The 7,388-nt window shown below is 37.4% G+C and overlaps 1 non-coding gene across 1 annotated transcript; it reads left to right on the top strand.

The window, feature by feature from the left end:
* The first annotated feature begins 2,760 nt into the window (after positions 1–2,760).
* LOC130983861 (small nucleolar RNA R71) lies at positions 2,761–2,868 on the top strand. Its single transcript, XR_009087832.1, has one exon. It is a non-coding gene; the product is annotated as a small nucleolar RNA R71 (small nucleolar RNA).
* The last annotated feature ends 4,520 nt before the right edge of the window (positions 2,869–7,388 follow it).

Raw genomic sequence — 7,388 nt, 5'->3', positions numbered from 1 at the left:
CAGAGGTGGAAGTTTTTGTCTTCCCTTTCCTCTTTCTAGAGGTTTTTCTGGCCTTTGGTGCCATAAATGATTATGGAAAAACAAAAAAAGCTATGCTTTTACCACACCAAACTTAGAATGTTGCTCGCCCTAGAGCAAAGAAAAGAAAGAATAGAAGAAGAACAAGATATGGAGGAGAGGGAGAGATGTGTGGGTTTTGGCCAAGGGGGAGAAGAGAGGGTTGTGTTGTGTGAAAAGCGGAGGGGTTTATATAGTGGAGGGAGAGGGGTTAAGATTCAGCCATATTGGGTGGGTTTGGGTGGAAAAGGAATTTTGAATTTGAAGGTAGGTGGGGTTTATGGGGAAGAGTGGATGGATGTGAGTGGTGAAGAGGTGATGGGGAAGAGAGATTGAGGTGATTGGTGAAGGATTTTTGGAGAAGAGTGTTATTGGATTGTGTGAAGAGGAGAGAAGGTGAGTTGAGGTAGGTGGGGATCCTGTGGGGTCCACAGATCCTGAGGTGATCTGTGGGGTCTACAGATCCTGAGGTGTCAAGGATTTAACATCCCTGCACCAATTAGGCCTGTAAAATGCCATCTTTATGCAATCCTGGCGTTTAATACCAAATTGATGCTTGTTTCTGGCGTTAAACGCCAGCTCTATGCTTGTTTTGGGCATTCAACACCCATTTGCAGCATGTTTCTGGCGTTGAACGCCAGTTCCATGCTTGTTTCTGGCGTTCAGCGCCAGCTCTCCTCAGGGTGTATTCCTGGCATTTAAACGCCAGGATGCTACTTGTTTCTGGCGTTCAATGCCAGATCCATGCTCTGTTCTGGCGTTGAACGCCAGCCAGATGCTCCTTACTGGCATTTAAACGCTAGTAAGTCCTTCCTCCAGGGTGTGCTTTTTCTTCTGCTGGTTTTGATTCTGTTTCTAATTTTAGTAATTATTTTGTGACTCCACATGATCATGAACCTAATAAAACACAAAAGAACAATAAAATAAAAAATAAAATTAGATAAATAAAAATTGGATTGCCTCCCAATAAGCACTTCTTTAATGTCAACAGCTTGATAGTGGGCTCTCATGGAGCCTTACAGGTAATCAGGTCAATGTTGTAGACTCCCAACACCAAACTTAAAGTTTGGATGTGGGCTTTTAACACCAAACTTAGAGTTTGGTTGTGGCCTCCCACACCATAGAGTTTGATTGTGGGGGCTTTGTTTGACTCTGTACTGAGAGAAGCTTTTCATGCTTCCTCTTCATGTATACAGAAGAACACCCTTGGGTCTTAAACACAAGGTAGTCCCCATTCAATTGAAGGACTAATTCTCCTCTGTTAACATCTATCACAGCTCCTGCTGTGGCTAGGAAAGGTCTTCCAAGGATGATGCATTCATCCTCCTCCTTCCTAGTTTCTAAGATTATGAAATCAGCAGGGATGTAAAGGTCTTCAACCTTCACTAATACATCCTCTACTAATCCATAAGCTTGTCATACTGACTTGTCTGCCATCTGTAATGAGAATGTGGCAGGCTGTACCTCAATGATCCCCAGCTTCTCCATCACAGAGAGTGGCAAAAGATTTATGCCTGACCCTAGGTCACACGGAGCCTTCTCAAAGGTCATGGTGCCTATGGTACAGGGTATTAAGAATTTGCCAGGATCTTGTCTCTTTTGAGGTAAAGTTTGCTGAACCCATGTACCTAGTTCACTAATGAGCAAGGGAGGTTCACCTTCCCATGTCTCATTACCAAACAACTTGGCATTCAGCTTCATGATGGCTCCTAGATATTGTGCAACTTACTCTCCAGTTACATCTTCATCCTCTTCAGAGGAAGAATAGTTTTCAAAGCTCATGAATGGCAGAAGGAGGTTTAATAGAATCTCTATAGTCTCTATATGAGCCTCAGATTCCTTTAGGTCCTCAATAGAGAACTCCTTCTTGCTTGAGAGTTGTCCCATGAGGTCTTCCTCATTGGGATTCACGTCCTCTCCTTCCTCTCTAGGTTCGGCCATGTTGATTATGTCAATGGCCTTGCACTCTCTATTTGGATTCTTTTCAGTATTGTTTGGGAGAGTTCTAGGAGGAGTTTTAGTGACTTTCTTACTCAGCTGGCGCACTTGTGCCTCCAAATTTTTGATGGAGGACCTTCTTTCACTCATGAAACTTAAAGTGGCTTTAGACAGATCAGAGACTATGTTTGCTAAGTTAGAGGTGCTCTGTTCAGAATTCTCTATCTGTTGCTGAGAAGATGATGGAAAAGGCTTGCTATTACTGAGCCTATTTCTTCCACCATTATTAAAGCCTTGTTGAGTCTTTTGTTGATCCTTCCATGAGAAATTTGGATGATTTCTTCATGATGAATTATAGATGTTTCCATAAGGTTCACCCATGTAATTTACCTCTGCCATTGTAGGGTTCTCAGGATCATAAGCTTCTTCTTTAGAAGATGCCTCTTTAGTACTGTTGGATGCATTTTGCCATCCATTCAGACTTTTAGAAATCATGTTGACTTACTGAGTCAACATTTTGTTCTGAGCCAATATGGCATTCAGAGCATCAATTTCAAGAACTCCCTTCATTTGAGGCGTCCCATTATTCACAAAATTTCTCTCAGAAGTGTACATGAACTGGTTATTTGCAACCATGTCAATAAGTTCTTGAGCTTCTGCAGGCATTTTCTTTAGGTGAATGGATCCACCTGCAGAATGGTCCAGTGACATCTTTGAAAACTCAGATAGACCATAATAGAATATATCCAGAATGGTCCACTCTGAAAGCATGTCAGAAGGACACCTTTTGGTCATCTGCTTGTATCTTTCCCAAGCTTCAAAGAGGGATTCACCATCTTTTTGTTTGAAGGTGTGAACATCCACTCTAAGCTTGCTTAGCTTTTAAGGAGGAAAGAACTTAGCCAAGAAGGCCGTGACCAGTTTATCCCAGGAGTCCAGGCTATCTTTAGGCTGTGAGTCTAACTATGTTCTAGCTCTGTCTCTTACAGCAAAAGGGAAAAGCATGAGCCTGTAGACTTCAGGATCTACTCTATTAGTCTTAACAGTCTCACAGATCTGCAAGAATTCAGTTAAAAACTGATAGGAATCTTCTGATGAAAGTCCACGGAACTTGCAGTTCTGTTGCATTAGAGCAACTAGTTGAGGTTTCAGCTCAAAGTTATTTGCTCTAATAGCAGGGATTGAGATGCTTCTTCCATCAAACTTAGAAGTAGGTGTAGTATAGTCACCAAGCATCCTTCTTGCATTATTGTTGTTGGGTTCGGCTACCATATCCTTTTCTTGTTCGAAAATTTCAGTAAGGTTGTCTCTCGATTGTTGTAATTTAGCTTCTCTTAGTTTCCTCTTCAAAGTCCTTTCAGGTTCTGGATCAGCTTCAACAAGAATGCCTTTTTCCTTGTTCCTTCTCATATGAGAAAGAAGAGAACAGAAAATGAAGAGGAATCTTCTATGTCACAGTATAGAGATTCCTTTATGGTAGTAGAAGAAGAAAGGGATAGAAAAAGGGGAAGAGTTAAGAATCCAAACACAAGGGGGCGGAGAGGTTCGAATTCTTGAGATGAAAAGAAATGTTAGTAAATAAATAAATAAATAGAAAGAGATGAGAGAGGGAGAAATTCGAAAATAATTTTTGAAAAAGAGTTAGTAATTTTTGAAAATTAAGAGAAGAAATAAAATTAAAATTAAAATTTGAAATAATTAATTAATTAAAAGAATTTTAAAAAAGAGAAAGATGATTTTTGAAAATTAGAGAGGGAAAAGTCAGTTAGGTGGGTTTGGAAAAGATAAGAAGCAAACAAAAAGTCAATTAGTTAGTTGAAAAAGATTTGAAAATCAATTTTGAAAAGATAAGAAGTTAGAAAAGATATTTTGAAATCAAATTTTTGAAGAAGATAAAAAGATACGATGGAAAAGATATTTTGAAAAAGATTTGATTTTTAATATTAAAATTTGATTACTTGACTAACAAGAAACTATAAGATATGATTCTAGAATTTAAAGATTGAACCTTTCTTAACAAGAAAGTAACAAACTTCAAATTTTTGAATCAATCACATTAATTGTTAGTAAAGTTTTTGAAATTTTGAAATAAATATAAGAAAAAGATTTTGAAAATAATATTTTAAAAATGTTCAAAAATAATAAAAAAAATGAAAAAGATTTGATTTTTGAGAAAGATTTTGAAAAGATAGTATTTTTAAAATTGAAAATTTGACTTGACTCATAAGAAATAGCTAAGTTTTAAAACTTTTTGACTAAGTCAACTCAAATTTTCGAAAATTATGAGAAGAATAAGGAAAAGATATTTTTTTGATTTTTGAATTTTTAATGATGAGAGAGAAAAACATAAAAATGACCCAAAACATGAAAAATTTTTGGATCAAAACCAATGATGCATGCAAGAACATTATGAATGTCAAGATGAACACCAAGAACACTTTGAAGATCAAGATGAACATCAAAATTTATTTTTGAAAAATTTTTAAGAAAAGAAAACATGCAAGACACTAAACTTAGAAATTTTAAATGCCTAGACACTATGAATGCAAAAATGCATATGAAAAACAACAAAAGACACAAAACAAGAAAACATCAAGATCAAACAAGAAGACTTACCAAGAATAACTTGAAGATCATGAAGAACACCATGCATGAAATTTCGAAAAATGCATAAATTTTTAAAACATGCAATTGACACCAAACCTAATAATTGACACTAGACTCAAACAAGAAACACAATATTTTTGATTTTATGATTTTCTATTTTTTTTGGATTTTTTTTTTTTTTTTGAAAACATATTTTGGAAAAAGGAAGTAATGAATCCAAAGTCCTCAATCAGAATCCCAAGAGTCATGTAATGTTAGTCTAAAGCTCCAGACCAGAAATTAGACATGGCTTAATAGCAGCCAAGCTTTAGCATGTTACATGAAACTCTAGAATTCATTCTTAAAAACTCTGAAAATTTTTGAAAACAAGTGATAAATTTTAGAAAGATTTAAAAAAAAATTTTGAAAATAAAACAAAAAGAAAATTACCTAATCTGAGCAACAAGATGAACCGTCAGTTGTCCAAACTCGAACAATCCCCGACAACGGCGCCAAAAACTTGGTGCACGAAATTGTGATCTCTAATAATGGCATTCAACTTAGTATGTGCATCTACTAACTCAGCACTTTCTTCACAATTTCTCACAACTAACCAGCAAGTGCACTGGGTCGTCCAAGTAATAAACCTTACGTGAGTAAGGGTCGATCCCACGGAGATTGTTGGTATAAAGCAAGCAATGGTCATCTTGTAAATCTCAGTTAGGCGGATTTAAATGATTATATTGGTTTTTGAAAATAATAATAAATAAAACATAAAATAAACATAAAGATACTTACGTAGATCCTTAGTGGGAATTTCAGATAGGCGTATCAAGATGTTGTGCTCCTTCTGAATCTCTGCTTTCCTACTGCCTTCATCCAATCCTTCTTACTCCTTTTCATGGCAAGCTGTATGTAGGGCATCACTGTTGTCAATGGCTACATCCCATCCTCTCAGTGAAAATGGTCCAAATGCTCTGTCACAGCACGGCTAATCATCTGTCGGTTCTCGATCATGTCGGAATAGAATCTATTGATTCTTTTGCATTTGTCATCACGCCCAATAATCGTGAGTTTGAAGCTCATCACAGTCATTCAATTCCTGAATCCTACTCAGAATACCACAGACAAGGTTTAGACTTTCTGGATTCTCATGAATGCCGCCATCAATTCTAGCTTATACCACGAAGATTCTGATTAAGGAATCTAAGAGATATGCGTTCGGTCTAAGGTAGAACAGAAGTGGTTGTTAGTCACGCGTTCATAGGTGAGAATGATGATGAGTGTCACGGATCATCACATTCATCATGTTGGTGTGCAACGAATATCTTAGAATAAGAATAAGCAGAATTGAATAGAAAATAGTAGTAATTGCATTAAAACTCGAGGTACAACAGAGCTCCACACCCTTAATCTATAGTGTGCAGAAACTCCACCGTTGAAAATACATAAGTGATGGTCCAGGCATGGCCGAATGGCCAGCCCCCCTGAACGTGATCAAAGGATCATAAGGTAATCCAAAAATAATCCAAAGATGTCTAATAAAATAATAAAATGTCCTATTTATACTAGACTAGCTACTAGGGTTTACAGAAGTAACTAATTGATGCAGAAATCTACTTCCGGGGCCCACTTGGTGTGTGCTTGGGCTGAGCTTGAGCTTTACACATGCAGAGGCTTCTTTTGAAGTTGAACGCCAAGTTGTAACATGTTTTTGGCGTTCAACTCTGGTTCGTGACGTGTTTCTGTCGTTTGACTCCAGAATGCAGCATGGAACTGGTGTTGAGCGCCAGTTTGCATCATCTAATCACGAATAAAGTATAGATTGTTATATATTGCTGGAAAGCTCTGGATGTCTACTTTCAAACGCCGTTGAGAGCGTGCCATTCGGAGTTCTGTAGCTCCAGAAAATCTATTTCGAGTGTAGGGAGGTCAGAATCCAACAACATCTGTAGTCCTTTGTCAGCCTGAATCAGATTTTTGCTCAGGTCCCTCAATTTCAGCCAGAAAATACCTAAAATCACAGAAAAACACACAAACTCATAGTAAAGTCTAGAAATGTGAATTTAGCATAAAAACTAATGAAAACGTCCCTAAAAGTAGCTAGATCCTACTAAAAATTACCTAAAAACAATGCCAAAAAGCGTATAAATTATCCGCTCATCAATTAACCACTGTCTTTGCTAGGCGCATAGAGACTTACCAGTCATAGTATATCAGTCATATATATTCATCCTCAAAGATCACTTCTCGTTCTCGTCAATTTCAACAACCTCGATCATTCATTTTTCTCAATTTATTGTCAACGTAACACCCTCTAATCCACTCTGATCAGTCCATCCATAGTTCATCCCAAGCCTAAGTCATTGTCTCTAACTCATAACAAAAAAATACCCATTCAAATTCACTTATTGTGCTCTCCCTTGTTTCAAAGCCTAAATACTAGCTAGGAGATCTTAAACAAGTGTTACGGAAGATCACAAGCTTTCCAAAAAGGTCAAACAATTAAAAATAGGATTTTGGGTACTTGTGCGTACGCAACATAGCCGTGTATATGCACGCACTAAATAGCTTCTCCAACCTGTGTGTACGCATCATGGTGTGCATACGCGTAACTTGCAAAATTTCCAAGGTGTGCATGCACACACCCCTTGTGCATATGCACGAGTCTTAATGCACGCTCTGGTCAGTGCGTGTGCACGATAGTGTGTGTGGACACACAAACCAGAATTTCTAGTTTCTGCATCATCACAAAATTCAAATTTTCATACCTCAATTTCGAGGTTCATAACTTTCTCTACAAAACT

Source organism: Arachis stenosperma, chromosome 5 (assembly GCF_014773155.1).
Source record: "Arachis stenosperma cultivar V10309 chromosome 5, arast.V10309.gnm1.PFL2, whole genome shotgun sequence".
NCBI classification, from domain to species: Eukaryota; Viridiplantae; Streptophyta; class Magnoliopsida; order Fabales; family Fabaceae; genus Arachis; species Arachis stenosperma.
This window is presented reverse-complemented; position numbering and strand designations above follow the sequence as displayed.